The 16,403-nt window shown below is 41.2% G+C and overlaps 1 protein-coding gene across 5 annotated transcripts in view; it reads left to right on the top strand.

Moving 5' to 3' along the window:
* Positions 1 to 526: 526 nt before the first annotated feature.
* ZMYM2 (zinc finger MYM-type containing 2) overlaps positions 527 to 16,403 on the top strand; it is a 134,349-nt gene continuing 118,472 nt past the window's right edge. For 2 of the 5 annotated variants that reach the window (XM_030813280.1, XM_030813278.1), the window contains exons 1-2: positions 527 to 699; positions 1,808 to 1,876. The gene's annotated coding sequence lies outside the window, so the exon portion shown is untranslated. Of the gene's footprint in view, positions 818 to 1,807; positions 1,877 to 16,403 lie in introns of those variants that run through there. The other 3 variants (XM_030813277.1, XM_030813279.1, XM_030813281.1) reach the window with 2 other exon arrangements.

Genomic DNA, 16,403 nt, shown 5'->3' with positions numbered 1-16,403 from the left:
GTCAGGACACCAGTTCACCCGCGGCCCCGAAAGCCCATTCGGCCCCGCTCCAGCGCCTCCCCGGCCTCGCCCCTCGCAGGGGCCTTCAAGGAACTGGACAGGGAGGGCGTTGGGGCATCGAGGCCGCGGCTCTCCTCGGGCAGAGGCGTTGGGAACCGCTGCCGCGGCCTGGGCGCCCGGGCTCGGGCGAGGGCAGGCGGCCCCGCCGGTGTCTCCCGGGCTGTGTAGGTCCCGGAGAGCCCCGGGCCCCGAGGAACCGAAGCGGGGTCGGTGCGGCGGGCAGCGAATCTCGGGCTCCTGACCCTGGCAGACCCGGTGGGTGGGGGCGGGGGACCGGCGGGGAGGGGACCCGGCCGGGAGTCGAGGGCCGGCGGAGGCGGGAGTGGAACGGCAGGGCTGGGGGAGTGGCCCGCGCCTGACGGACAGCCCTTCGGACCACCCCACCGAGGGGGGGCCCTGAAGGACGGCCGTCGGAGCCAATGGGCGTGCCCGAGGCGCTCCGCACCGCCTTCCCTGTCAGCCAGTGAGCGCGCGGAGGGCGGGGCCTCCCCCGGGCTCTGCCGCGCCGCCGCCTCCTCCGCCTCCTCCTCCTCACCAGCGCTAAAGCCGGGACTGGACCGAGCGGAGTTGTGCGTGTCGCCGAAGGGGGGTGGGCCGGGGGAGGGGAGGTTCGTTCCGCGGAGCCGCAGCCAGAACCGGGTGAGGCTTATCCCCGCTGTCTTTCCAGTCCAGGGCCGCCGAGAGTGGGGGTGGCTGGGAGCAGCGCAGCCTCCGGAGGAGGAGGCGGAGGCGGAGGCGACTTGGGAGGCGGAGATGGGTGAGGGCAGCCTCCGGAGCCTCCCACCGACCCGGGATTAATACCCCGCGGCGCGGCCGCCGTCGCCGCTGCCGCGTCGGGGCCTCGGGGGCAGCTCGGGGCTGCACTCATGTCACAGGCGCCTTTGCGTGCGGCCCGAGGGGCTGGGAGAGTGCGGGCGAGGCCGGGAGGGCTGGGTGAGGCGGCCGCCAGCGGTGGGGGTCGCGGGACCGGCGGGGCGGCGGGACGGCGGGGCGGGGGTGCCGGCCGCCCGGGGAGGTCGCGGGGCATTTTCCTTTCTCTCCTGCGGGGGGCGGGGGAGGGGCGCCCCGGCCGGGTCTCCGCTCTCGGGGCCGCGTTCCCACCCTGTCCACCGGAGCCGAGGTCCCCAAGTTTTTAGGGGTGAGGGCTGCTGCCTCTGCCCCGCCGGGTCCCCTCCTTCGCTCTTCTTTTCCTCGGCGCTGCGCTGCGCGGCTCTTGCTCCGCACGTATTGTTTGGCTGGGTCTCTAATGGCGGACGGGGAGGCAGCGCTGCCGGTCGCCGACTGCAGGGGGGGGCAAACCTCGGGCCCAGGGCAACTGCTTGGGGCAAATGTGGTCGATGTCGGCCCAGCGGTGACGTGAGCCGCCCCTTACCTCTGAATTGGTACTTGGAGTGACGGGGATGACGCTGGGTGGGCAAATTTAGGAGGGAATACAAATCCCTTGCTGGCGTCGAGGCAACGTTTTCCCTTCCCCCCTCCCTTCCCGGGAGCAGCCTCGGTGTCCTTAGGCCCCCTCCCTTCCAGATTTTGCCTTTCACATGGGTTTTGGCCCCAGATATATATTTTGCGCTGTTTTGCCCCACTTACGCAGGAGGGGGCTGTTGTGCGCATGGTGGGGGTAATAATAGAAGGACCGAACCTCCTTGACCTCTTATTCCCTTCTCTGCCTCCTCCTGGCAGAAAGGGTTGGGTTCTCCCACCAGGTTGTGTGTTTTTGATACATTTTTCTTTTTTCCTCCTATCCCAGGACCAAGAATCGCCTTCAGCCCTGTCTGGTGCATCCTTGGCAGAAAGTGAGGAGGAAAACACCCCCATTGTGAGTCCTTTGCCCCTAATTTGTTGCTAATAGAGGACATTGTCAGGTTGTAGGGGTTCAGCTATGGGACCTGGCCCTCCCCGTTGTTTTGAGGGGGAGGAGCTTTCCCTTGGGTGGCAGCTGCCCCCAGGGCGAAGCCTGGGTAATGGCTGGTGAGGCAGCTGGGAGTGGGCGCTGCTGTTTCCACCGCTGCAGACATCGCTCCTGCTGCTGCAATACCAACCTCAGCAACCAGACGACGGGCTTCTGCAGCTGCTCACGTTACCCGGGAGGAGGGGTGGTGCGAAGGAGGGCATATTTCTGGTGCCCTCTAGAGTTCCAAAATGGGAATTAAAGTTATTTCTTGTTGAATGCTGTGCATGCAACCTTAACATTTTTTCTGCCTTAAACAATGGCTAATTGATTGAAGGAATTGGAAACATAGAAAAAATCATTTATGTTTTTGTTTATGTCTATTGGAAACACAAATTTTGACACTTATGGCTCATGAGTTGCTAGATCTTTTTCATGTATTTGCTTACGAAAGGGATGGAGTCAACTCCTCTAGTACTATCTTGTTCACCAAGTAGTCTGAAGTCAGCACTCTGGGCACATTATCTCTCTGGAGCCCATTGACAGTTGATATTGTAACTTGTCAGAGATGAGTTATTTACGCTTAAGTATTCAGTCCACATGGTTCAAAAAATAGTTAATTGATAAGCATTTGCTGAATATGCATTGTGAAGGATGATGTGAGAATAGTAACTTGTATTAAATATACATAATTCTAGGCACAGTCCGGGACACTTTCCTTTAATCTTAGCAAGTAGCCCACAGGGTAATACGAATGGCATGTATTGAGCACTTATTGTATGCTAGCCCAATTCTAAGGTTTTTTTTTTTTTTAATTTATTATGGAAACTTAAAATTTTACTAATAAGAATAGTGTACTGAACCTCCATGTACCCATCATTCACATTCTAAAATTATCAATACGTGCCCACACTAATTTTTAACATGTGTTAAGTAATTATCATGAAAACCCAGTGATATTGATAACCACAGTTATCAATTAGATTTTTATACTGCCTTGTTTCAAAACTAACGGGCTGTTTGGATCAGAATTAACATAGTCTCTTTTTCAATGTGTCTGTACAATTTACAGTCTGTAATTGTTTTTCTAAATATTGCTAACTTGAATGAATATAACTTCTCTAATGAGTTTGAAGTTCATCTCAGGTATCAGATCATTCAAATATAATGAGTCAAAGATTAGATCTTTCAAATAGATGGATGATGCTTATCGCCACATATTTTCACAAAAGATTTATCTTTCTAGGATTTTTTTTCTTTGTTCTTAGTTACGTTGATGGGGAAGCTTGATAGTTTGTTGTGTTTAGTAGATATTTGGAGATGAGGAACATAAAAAATGTAAAATCAATACTTTTCTGTAATGTCAACATATGTATACTAACGGAAAGCAGTGCTGCTTTTACATAATACCAGAATGGTTCTTGTTTTGCTTAACGATTTAGCTTAGAGTTGAACATTTCTTTACTTAAAAACAGCAACTAGTGATGCTGTTATGTGCTAGACAGTAAGATGAAGATAACCTGATGATTTTTAATTGGCCTTGACTAAATAAGTACTTTTATTACACAGTAGGAACATATGTAAGTGCTTTTAGATCTATTTACAAAGTATTTTGACAGTTAAAAATACTTTGCATATTTATGGCATATTTCTTTAGTGCATCCTTTATAATAAACTATTCCCTCCCACCTATCCTTTTAAACTGTTGGGAGGAAGATGTAAAGTGGTCCCTACTCTTCCATGGGCTGGGCTTTTGTATCTCATGTGGTGAGACAACCCTGAATCACTCAAGTATGACATATACGCTGACATATGAACATTTTTAACTTCTGTGTGGATACAGAGCTTATATTATCTTTGAACAACAGTTTTTATTTTTCCAGTTTTATTGTATTTTTCCCTTGTTTGAGGTACAGAGGTGTACAAATTTAATATTAATACATTTGAGACAAAGTGAATCTTTGCCTTCAATCAGATGCTCTGGTATTAATGTGATGGGAAGAATAGGTATGAAATGCTGAAACTCTGGTGTCAAAAGGCGTGGTATAATTAGAAATGTTGTATTTTCTGTCTCTCTAGCATTAATATGTCTCCATCCCATTTGACTATTATTAATATATATCATAATAAATGTCGTTTATTATGAGAAGACTGGGCTATTCAAATTGCATGTGATATATATATATATATATATTATTTTTTTTTTTTTTTTTTTTTTTTTTTTGAGATGGAGTTTAATTCTTGTTGCCCAGGCTGGAGTGCAGTGATGCGATCTTGGCTCACTGCAGCCTCTGCCTTCTGGGTTCAAGTGATTCTCCTGCCTCAGCCTCCCAAATAGCTGGGATTACAGCCTCCCAAGTAGCTGGGATTACAGGCGTGCACCACTGCCCCTGGCCAATTTTGTATTTTTAGTAGAAACAGGATTTCACCATGTTGGTCAGGCTGATCTCGAACTCCTGGCCTCAAGTTATTCGCCTGCCTCAGCCTCCCAAAGTGCTGGGATTACAGGCGTAAGCCACCTTGCCCAGCCTTTTTTTTTCGTTTTTTGTTTTTTGGTTTTTTTTTGAGACGGATTCTCTCTTTGTCATCCAGGCTGGAGTGCAGTGGCGCAATGTCTGCTCACTGCAACCTCCGAGGAGGCCTCCAGGGTTCAAGCATTCTCCTGCCTCAGCTTCCCAAGTAGCTGGGACTACAGCACGTGCCACTACACCTGGCTAGTTTTGTATTTTTAGTAGAGATGGGGATTTTTAGTAGAGACGAGGTTTCACCATGTTGGCCAGACTGGTCTCGAACTCCTGAGCTCCGGTGATCCGCCCGCCTCAATCTTCCAAAGTGCTGGGATTACAGGCATGAGCACCGTGCTGGCCTGCATGTGATTTTTTTAGCGAATGCAAGGAGAACCCAAACTCAAGTGTTTTCTCTCATTGGATTCGCAAATAGTATTTTATGTAGGGCATTTCAATTTAGGGAAGAAATAAATTGCTTTGACTCCCTGCCTTTTCCTCCTTTAAAAACACTTCAGTTGGTTAATTTTCTTATATTCCTGTCAAAGCATAGAAGTGAACAGGACTTTCAAGTATCCAGATCAAAGAGTTCTAATGCAGGTCTCCAATATATAAGACTTACAAAGTTGTCAATGAGAAAAATTGCTGTTGGATAAATCCATGAATTTGAGTGCAGCAATCTGAGTAACCGTTGCAGCTTATTTTCATATTTTATTTTGGTTGTATACCAGCAAGAATTTTTTTTTTATGTAGTTGGAGTTGCACATTTTTATATTTGCAGCCTGTTTTTTTAAATAAGTCGCTTCGTAGTCTTAGATGTCTCTTACTGAAATAGACATATGAAAAGGATCTTTATGGTCATCACCAAATGCTTGGCAACAAGATGAATTGGTCATTTTAAAATGTGTTAAAATTTGGATTATAACACATTTGAACATATCTGTTGTTTTTGTGCATATTTTAAGATATATTAATTTTTTTTAGATCAAGCTTTACACAATACTTGAAGCACTTCTGTGGAGCTGCAGAAGGAATTTTCATAAACATTTTTAAACTCTTAAAGAGTTTAAAAAATGATGTGCAGAGAGGTTAGCAAAATCACTTGATTAGTATGACTTTGGGATTTGTTCTTAGTACTGTTTTATTTTTAACTTTATAACAGTCCATTGAAAATTAGAAGTAATAAATTTTAAGAAAAATTAATGCTGTTTAATTTGAAAGAAGGGTATAGCTGTTGAGTTTTAGTTGTACTGATTTGATTAATGTTCTATAAGTATTCATGTTTGCTATTTCAAGAAATGACGTAAGAGTAAACTGGTTGGCCGGGCTCAGTGGCTCATGCCTGTAATCTTAGCTTTGGGAGGCTGAGGTGGGTGGATCACCTGAGGTCAAGAGTTCGAGACCAGCCTGGCCAATGTGTTGAAACCCTGTCTCTACTAAAAATACAAAGATTAGTCAGGCATGGTGGTGGGCACCTGTAATGCCAGCTACTCAGGAGGCTGAGGTATGAGAATCACTTGAAACTGGGAGGTGGAGGTTGCAGTGAGCCAAGATCCTGCCACTGCACTCCAGCCTGGGCAACAGAGTGAGAGACCGTCTCAAAAAAAATAAAATAAACTGATTATTCACATAAATAGGTAATGCAGGTTTAATAAGTCGGTTTTTTGTAGAGACAGGGACCCGCGTTGTTGTCCAGACTGGTCTCAAACTGCTGGACTCAAGCGATCTTCCCACCTTGGCCTCCCAAAGTGTTGGGATTACAGGCGTGAGCCACCATGCCCAGCCAGTAGGTTGGGTTTTTAAAAACTTTTGCACATTTATGTTTTATTAGTATAAGTTATCTTGTTTTTGTTTATTCTTAATTTAGACCCTTCTCTTTAATGTCAATAGGCTGCCAAGGATTAGGTTTTTCTCTCTTTTTCAGAGGGTTCCAGATTTTTTTTTTTCTCTCTAAGTGTTCCTAGTGAATTTCCAGGTCAGATTAGTTTTTGTGAATTTATAAATTAGTCTAAAGAGTTTTAAAAAATTTATCCATAAAAATGTTTTTTCATATTACAAGTTAATGTTAAATTGTAATCTTTCAGGATGAATTTACTAGGAATATAATTAATTGTTGCAACTTCATATAAAAATGTTGGGAAAGATCTGTTAAAACTCTTGCATTAAACTTATTTCTCTCTAACCATGCGTTTAGATTGGATAAGAAAAATACATAGCTATTTTAAGTAACATTGGGATGCACAGTTAGAAGTTGCAGACAGAATAATGTTTGTAAAATGTGGCTATAATACAGTGAGACAAATTCTTTTTACTTTATAGCCATACATGTGTATATTACTCTCTGCCATAGTCACCTGGATACCATCTCTGGACTTACTAGTGTAAGAATTGACAACTAAATTTTTGGGTTTTGTTACTTAACATTAAAAAATGACTTTTCTTCTAATACTGGAACAGTTTTATAATCATTCATTTCAAAGAGGTATGTCTTTTTCCTAGGAAGAATAGTATTTCTTGGAATATCAAGTTGGACTAGACAGAATGTTCAGGGTAATAAACAGGGGACTGATTCAACAAATTGGATGTTACAACACCTGTTATATATTAGATAGTCATAAAAGATGTGTTCTGTTAATTATGGGCTAGCAGTTTCTTTGGCTCTGCTTGGAAGAGCATTTCATGTAGACTTAGTGAATTGTGTTTCTAGTTCTATAGAAATAAGGAAAGGTTTGGGTGGAAGTGAAAATATAAGTTAAATGAAAATTTTATTTTATCCTCCTGTTTAGATTTGTACTTTTTTTTGTTCCAGGCTTATCATATCTTATTTTAATCATATTAATTATTTCTGGCCCTGATAGGGTATCTGAATTCTTTTTTTTTTTTTTTTTTGAGTGAGACGGAGTCTTGCTGTGTTGCCTAGACCAGAGTGCAACGGCATGATCTCAGCTCACTGCAGCCTCTGGAGTCTTGCTGTGTTGCCTAGACGAGAGTGCAACGGCATGATCTCAGCTCACTGCAGCCTCTGCCTTCTGGGTTCAACTTCAAGCAATTCTCCTGCCTCAGCCTCCTGCGTAGCTGGGATTACAAGTGTGCATCACCACACCTGGCTAATTTTTGTATTTTTAGTAGAGACAGGGTTTCACCGTGTTGGCCAGCTGGTTTTGAACTCCTGAACTCAGGTGATCCACCTGCCTGGGCCTCCCAAAGTGCTGGGATTATGGTTGTGAGCCACCGCGCCCAGCCTGCTTGTTTTTTTACCTAATGAAAAATTTGCACTTGTTTTAATTAGTTACAGGAAAATCATTATTATAAAATTTAACAGGTTTTAGCTTTATAACTTTACTATGAATATTGTCTCACTTTATTTTGATTTTTGTCTGTCTTAATATTGTATAGTCCTGTTTCTTAGCCAAATAAATGTTAACTCCTGCCTAGGAAGTCATTCCATCCTATGCCTCTGTACGGTTTTACATTGCTTATGGAAGAGAAGCTTCTGTTCCAGTTAGTCTCTCTTCCATAGCACAGACTCTCTGTTATTTCATGTTCTCTTTATTTGTATATCACATTTTCCTTTTAAGGACCTTACTCTTCTGTTTTCATTCAGTCTTCCTCCTGGACTTACCTGTTCATTTGTCTTTCCTTTTCCTAACTCCTTTTGCTTTTTTTAAAAAAAGACCACAGTATCTGTAATAGCATCCTATATAAAAGTCTGATTATACTGTGCTTTTAGGGGGTATGTTTCCAAAGTACAGTAAACTTGTGAATTTGGTGAGATCATGATATGTGAGTATGGTTCTAGAGATATATAAGGGCCTCACATGGAAAGGGAACTAGTGAGTACTAAGGAAGATTGGAAGGATAATGACTTAATTTTGCAAATTTTCTGCCAAAAAAAGCCATCTTTCTCATTGTAGCATGACATGAGTTGGAGTCATACAGATTCAGGCTTAAATCTGTCCTGCTCATGAAGGGAGTTTTGGGGTGATAGAGTGTTATATAAAACTAGATTGTGGTGATTGTTGCGTAAGTATATACATTTAATACATTTATCAAACCTTTCACTTAAAATAAGTAAATTTTACTACATGTACATTATGCTTTAATATAACTATTAAAAACAATTTTGCTCCAGTATTTACCAGTTTGCGATATCAGGCAAGTCATGTAACCTCTGAGCTGTAGTTCAGTCAGTTAACAAATGAGTATGGTAATGCCTGGTTTCCTGAGATTGTTGAGATGAGGACTAAAAATAATACAGGGTATGCAGCTGGCCTATAGTACGTGCTCAGTTAATAGCAGCTACAATTCTTAAACTGTCTGTTTATATGGACCAAACGTAATGAATTTGCTGCCACCACCTGGTATGGTAAACTTACTGTGTGCTCATCTGGTAATGACTAGAAGAATTTCTATGTTTCTCTTCACCGACTTCCCTCTTCTGGCTTTTTCATTAGTCTGCAGTGCTTTATCCTTCATCGAGATAAAAATGCTTTATCCTCCAGAATCTCTGCATCTTTTTCTAACGATTTCTTCTTTTCCCTATACTTTTAGAGAGAAATCCGCTGTCTGATCTGCACTGTCAACACTATAACAAATCTGCTCTTTTGAGGTCACTAGTGACTTAATTGCCAAATCTTTTAACTGCTTCTTTCGGTCTTAATTCTGTAACATTTAAAATTTTTACTTCTGGGGCTTAATGTGGTCTCATAGTTATGACGACCTCCTTCACTTCCCCTCGCTAGACTTTCCTTTTTTTGAGCCAGAGTTTTGCTCTTCTTGCTCAAGCTGGAGCGCAATGGTGTGACCTCGGTCCACTACAACCTCTGCCTCCCGGGTTCAAGCGATTCTCCTGCCTCAGCCTCCTGAGTAGCTGGGATTACAGGTGCACTGGGATTACAGGTGTGCGCCACCGCGCCTGGCTAATTTTTTTGTATTTTTAGTAGAAATGGAGTTTAACCATGTTAGCTAGGCTGGTCTCGAACTCCTGACCTCAGGTGATCTGCCCACCTCAGCCTCCCAAAGTGCTGGGATTACAGGCGTGAGCCACCACACCAGGCCTCCCCTCACTAGACTTTCTAATGTTGAGACCTTTAAGTGTCCTTTACTGTCATCTTTAGCTCTCTCTTATTTTGCTTTTTAACTTTCACCTTAGTCTGTTAGAAAACGGAATTATTTACAAGGCAATTTCTTCCTGTTATTGACTCCATTGTAGCCAGATTAAATTTTCGTAAAGCTCAGTCTGATGACATTGCTCATTTTGCAAAAACTTGAGAAATTTCTGTTGGCATGTGGAACAAAATAAAAATTAAGCCTGGACTTAAAAGCCATTTTAAAAAGAAAAAATCAAGTAGGAAGTGTGTTATGTGTGTTTTTCATGTAAGTTCTCACTGTTCAGTTCAGGGAGGTAGTCATATAAATGAGTAAATATAAACAAAGTGTAATAGGTAATAAACAGAAATGAATAATTATACACATATCACGAAGGACACTTCTTAGAGAATATTTTGGTTATAAAAATAAAACATTCCCTTAATATCTTTTTTTAAAATTTTTTTATTATACTTTAGGTTTTAGGGTACATGTGCACAATGTGCAGGTTTGTTACATATGTATCCATGTGCCATGTTGGTGTGCTGCACCCATTAACTCATCATTTAGCATTAGGTATATCTCCTAATGCTGTCCCTCCCCCCTCGCCCCAACCCACAACACTCCCCGGAGTGTGATGTTCCCCTTCCTGTGTCCATGAGTTCTCATTGTTCAATTCCCACCTATGAGTGAGAACATGCGGTGTTTGGTTTTTTGTCCTTGCGATAGTTTACTGAGAATGATGTTTTCCAGTTTCATCCATGTCCCTACAAAGGACGTGAACTCATCATTTTTTATGGCTGCATAGTATTCCATGGTGTATATGTGCCACATTTTCTTAATCTAGTCTATTGTTGTGGGACATTTGGGTTGGTTCCAAGTCTTTGCTATTGTGAATAGTGCTGCGATAAACATACGTGTGCATGTGTCTTTATAGCAGCATGATTTATAGTCCTTTGGGTATATACCCAGTAATGGGATGGCTGGGTCAAATGGTATTTCTAGTTCTAGATCCCTGAGGAATCGCCACACTGACTTCCACAATGGTTGAACTAGTTTACAGTCCCACCAACAGTGTAAAAGTGTTCCTATTTCTCCACATCGTCTCCAGCACCTGTTGTTTCCTGACTTTTTAATGATGGCCATTCTAACTGGTGTGAGATGGTATCTCATGGAACCAAAAAAGAACCCGCATCGCCAAGTCAATCCTAAGCCAAAAGAACAAAGCTGGAGGCATCACGCTACCTGACTTCAAACTATACTACAAGGCTACAGTAACCAAAACAGCATGGTACTGGTACCACAACAGAGACATAGATCAATGGAACAGAACAGAGCCCTCAGAAATAATGCCACATATCTACAACTATCTGATCTTTGACAAACCTGACAAAAACAAGCAATGGGGAAAGGATTCCCTATTTAATAAATGGTGCTGGGAAAACTGGCTAGCCATATATAGAAAGCTGAAACTGGATCCCTTCCTTACACCTTATACAAAAATTAATTCAAGATGGATTAAAGACTTACATGTTAGACCTAAAACCATAAAAACCCTAGAAGAAAGCCTAGGCAGTACCATTCAGGACATAGGCATGGGCAAGGACTTCATGTCTAAAACACAAAAAGCAATGGCAACAAAAGCCAAAATTGACAAATGGGATCTAATTAAACTAAAGAGCTTCTGCACAGCAAAAGAAACTACCATCAGAGTGAACAGGCTACCTACAGAATGGGAGAAAATTTTTGCAACCTACTCATCTGACAAAGGGCTAATATCCAGAATCTACAATGAACTCAAACAAATTTACAAGAAAAAAACAACCCCATCAAAAAGTGGGTGAAGGACATGAACAGACACTTCTCAAAAGAAGACATTTATGCAGCCAAAAAACACATGAAAAAATGCTCATCATCACTGGCCATCAGAGAAATGCAAATTCCCTTAATATCTTTATGCAGTAAAAAATATATGTGACATAGAAAATGAGAGTTCCCGCATAATTCCATTCCCCTTGAGACCAGTGTTTAAACTTTAAAATGTATTCTTATGATTTTTCCACCTGGTCATCACACTAATTTGCATATATACCGTTACTATCAACAATGGACATATTCATCGCTGTCTGACATCCTTGTTTTCCGTTCCCTATCCTTACGTTGCAGAAGTCTTTAGCTGATTGTTTGAATTCTAGTGATCAGTTTATTAGGCCAGTTCACTAGTCTTAGTTCTAGCTGATGGGAAGATAATGTGGTATAATGAAAGGTATGTGGACTTTTTAGGTACAAACTTTGCGTGTGCCATCTACAGCTGTGTGCCAGAGATTTACTTGATTGTACAGAGTAATTTACTCAACTGTAAAATGGGGTCATAATATAGTATAAGGTCTTTTCAAGGAACTTGTGATGAGAGTGCTGTCAAGCATGTTTTTCATAATTGGTAGTTATTGTGTTAGATGTCTGATGAAATTCAGAGGCAAAAGTATAACTCAAGATATGAAGGGAAGGGATTGAATAAAAGATATCAGCAAAATAAGACTTATTGAGGACTGCCTTCTTTAGTTAAGATTTATTGAGGGTTGCCTTCTTTGCTTCAGGCTCACTTTATTTACTAGACAATTTAAAAAATAAAAGGCTATTGAATTGTTAGTGATAAGATTTTTTATTTTCTGAAATTTGTCTAATAAGGAAATTCTGATACTCTGTGCTCTGTATTCCTTTGACTTTTTTTTTTTTTCTTTTTTAAAGCAATCTGAAACATTTGAACATATCAAGAAAAAAATGCTGGTTAAAAAAGAGTTTTGAGTCTTACAAAACAGAGGCAAGAGATTTTTACTTAGTAATAGTCTGTATGAGAGAAATAGATTCTTAGTACCTGAAGTCTACCTTATTGGATCTGTGGTCTCATTTGCTTATTGATGCAAGTATTGTTGTTTCTTTAGGTTAGATGAGGTCTTAATCATGGAACATTTGAAGTCACGTAAAGAAGGTAATGTTTTTTTAAAAGCCCTCTACTCCATCTGTTTAAACGTTATGGAAAATTTGTTATCAAAAACATTCATTACACTAGATCATAGATTTGGAATACCAACAAGTGGTCATCAGAATAAATGAATGTTTGATGATTTGTTTCCAAATTAACGTGTGTAGTTGAAGTTTATTTTTGCTGTTGTAGTTTTTAAACTATGTTTGGAGAAGGAAGTATGGGTTTATTTAGCTTCTTTGGTAAAGGGGATGATAGGGATAAGGTATGATAACCTTTCATTAGGGACTAAAATCAGGTCATGTTACTAACTGTAATTACGCAGATGAATATAGAAGTAAAAAAAATTACGACCAAAGACAAAGGATAGAGATAATTATATTTTAGCTTGTTTCATCTTTTGAGGAAGTTATTCTAATTTTCCATTTTATAGCAGGGAAATGGGCTTGGGGGTGAAGTGATTGTCCTATGCACACAAGAAGAGAGAGAGCCAGAATTCAGTGTGGGTCAGGGAGGAGTGTAGAAACCTCAAACCAAAAAAAAAAAAAAGGCATCCTCAAATCCCAGAAAGGTTATTTGTTAAGGAAAAATATTCCTTCAGTAAATATTTATTGGCCAGGCTTTTATTAAGTTCAAGGATACAGTAAGGCAATAAGAGCATAGATCTTTGCCCTCATGGACCTTGCAGTCTTCTGGGGGTTACAGATTGCAGATCAACAAACATAACTGCAAATTGGATAAATGCAGCTGAGGAAATGAGTATGATCTGAGATTGTAGCAGGAGACACCTAATTGAGACCAGTGATGGATCAGTGGAGTGTTTGACGCAGGAGGATTTTTCTTTGAGAGAGTGACATTTAAGCAGAGAATAGACGGAAGCGTGAAAAGGAGTCTTTCAGGCAGAGGAAAATCCTGAGATGAGGAGCTTGAACTCTTCCACAGCCTGAAAGAAGGCTTAGTTTAGTTTAGCTGAAGCTTAATGAGCAAGGTGGGGAAGAGTAGGGCTGAAAGTGAACCTAGATTATAGGTAGGGATCAAATCAGACGGAAATATTACATACAGGTAAGGGGAAGAATTGTAGGCTTTTCTCCTAAGTATACTGAAAAGCCACATAAGAAGTGACTGTTGTGGTCTGATTTCATTTTTAGTTTTTATTTATATATATATATATATTTATTTATTTTTTTGAGATGGAGTTTCACTCTTGTTGCCCAGGCTGGAGTGCAGTGGTGTGATCTCGGCTCACCACCACCTCTGCCTCCAGGGTTCAAGCGAATCTCCTATCTCAGCCTCCCAAGTAGCTGGGATTACAGGCATGTGCCCCCACACCAGGTTAATTTTGTATTTTTAGTAGCGATGGGGTTTCTCCATGTTGGTCAGGCTGGTCTCGAACTCCTGATCTCAGGTGATCCGCCCACCTCAGCCTCACAAGATGTTGGGATTACAGGCGTGAGTCACCATGCCCGGCTGATTCATTTTTAAGAAGTTCTTTAGATACTCTGGGGAATACAGTAAGTAATGTCAGTATTCCAGCAGAAAAATGATGGACTTCTCAGGCAGGAAGGATAGTAGTAGAGATGGGTAAAAGTGGACAATTTCGAGATTGATTTTGGAAGTAGGATAAGCACTTGATGATTGCAGACTGTAGGGGAAGAAAGGAGAAAAAATTAAGAATGACCTCCAGATTTCTGTTACTGAGTCACTAGACACAAAACATCGTGAAATGGCAAAAACTGGAAGAGGTACAGATAAAAGGGGATAGAGTAAGTTAAAAAAAAAAAAACTACATGTAGAGAGTAGGCAGTTTGGAGTTTTGAAACATCTTGATTGAGATAAATTAAGGAGTTTAGGGGTATTAGGGTATTATTTTAAATCATGGGAATGGATGAGATCCCCAAAGAAAGTTAAAATTACTAGAAAGTACCTTGTAGTTGAATTTTGGTCCTATGGGAGAGAAGAAATTATTTCTTACCTCTAGAAATTCTACACCCTAGAGATTCCTGAATGAAATAATTGATTTATTCGTGTATTTATTAGATCAAAGGGATTTTTGTTTATACTCTGTCATAACCCTTGAATGGATTTTTTTATAGCTGAGTACATGAATTAAATGGTTCCTATCATTTTCTAAAGCCAGACTAGCTTTGTTTTAGGTATCTAATAAAGATATGTTCAACAGATTGGTGGCTAAATTGTAAGCAATGTGAATACATAATTTACGTTATCTGTCTTTGATTTTCTGGTCCCTGTCTCCATTCTCCAAAGGTTAAGAATATCACTTTAGTGTGTATTACATTTACCCTTAAGAATTATCTAGTAATATTGTGTATGCCTTTTAAAAACATGTATAGTATAAATATCTTTTCGCAACTTTTTTTTTTTCACTTAGTGGTATGTCTTAGCTGTCTTTAAGAGTTACTACAGAAAGATCTCCTTTTTAACTGTCATGAAGTATTTAATGGCATGGATATAATACAGCTTAGACATTCTTTTGATGGACAGTCTATTTCCAATTTTTTGCTATTATAGATAATCCTGCAAGGAATATACTTGGATTTTCTTCGGATTTAAGAGTGTTTTCTCTAGGGAAGATTCTGAGAATAAGAATTCCTGAGTCAGAGTATATATGCATATTATATATTTTAATAGATAACTGCCAAATTGCCCTCCATTATTCCACTATACCAACTGCATTTCCACCACTTCCTCCACATTCTTCCCAACACTGTATATTATCAAATAGCTAAATTTAATGTCTTCCCTCTGAAGTATAAGTATCGATTCTTTGTTATAGCTGTTACAAATTATATATATCTATACCGATTTTTTTTTTTTTTTTTTGAGATGGAGTCTCGCTCTTGTCACCTAGGCTGGAGTGCAGTGGTGCGATCTCGGCTCACTGCAACCTCTACCTCTCGGGTTCAAGCGATTCTCCTGCCTCAGCCTCCCGAGTAGCTGGGATTACAGGTGCCCGCCACCAGGCTTGGCTAAGTTTTGTATTTTTAGTAGAGATGGGGTTTCACTGTGTTGGCCAGGCTAGTCTCAAGCTCCTGGCCTCAGGTGATCCGCCCACCTCAGCCTCCCAAGGTGCTGAGATTATAGGCGTTAGCCACTGCGCCCAGCTACAAGTATATATATTTATGGTATCTTTTTTTGCTGTATAAATTTTTTCATGTAATGGAGAAATCCATTTTATTCTTGTAAGAAATGGGAATAACTATAACAAGAAGTATGCAAGACTTTAATGAAGGAAACTATAAAACAATACCATAGGGGGGCCGGGCGTGGTGGCTCCTGCCTGTAATCCCAGCACTTTGGGAGGCCGAAGCAGCTGGATCTCCTGAGGTCAAGAGTTCAAGACCAGCCTGGCCAACATGGTGAAACCCCGTTTCTACTAAAAATACAAAAATTAGCTGGGCGTGGTGGTGCACGCCTGTAGTCCCAGCTACTAGAGAGGCTGAGGCAGAAAAAAAAAAAAAAAAAACCAACACAATACCATAGGGCAAGGTTGTCCAACCCGCAGCCCGCAGGTCCCGTGCTGCCTAGGGGGTCTTTGAGTGTGGCTCAACACAAATTTGTAAACCTTCTTAAAACATTGTGAGATTTTTTTTTGGATTTTTGTTGTTATTGTTAGCTCATCAGTTATTCGTTTATTTTATGTGTGGCCCAAGACAGTTCTTTCCAGGAAAGCCAAAAGGTTGGATACCCTTACCATAGGGCATATAAGAAAACTTTAAATGGAAAGATGTGCCAGTGTCTGAATGGGAAGACTTCCATAATGTAAAAATGTTTAGTTTGTCTCCAGATTAATCTCTTAAATTCAGTGAAACCCTAATCAAATCCCAGTATATTTGCATATGATACCAACTTTAAAAGGTAG

The sequence above is a fragment of the Nomascus leucogenys genome, chromosome 5, assembly GCF_006542625.1.
Source record: "Nomascus leucogenys isolate Asia chromosome 5, Asia_NLE_v1, whole genome shotgun sequence".
Taxonomy (NCBI): domain Eukaryota; kingdom Metazoa; phylum Chordata; class Mammalia; order Primates; family Hylobatidae; genus Nomascus; species Nomascus leucogenys.
The sequence above is the reverse complement of the archived record's forward strand: the minus strand, read 5'-3'. Positions and strand labels throughout refer to the sequence as shown.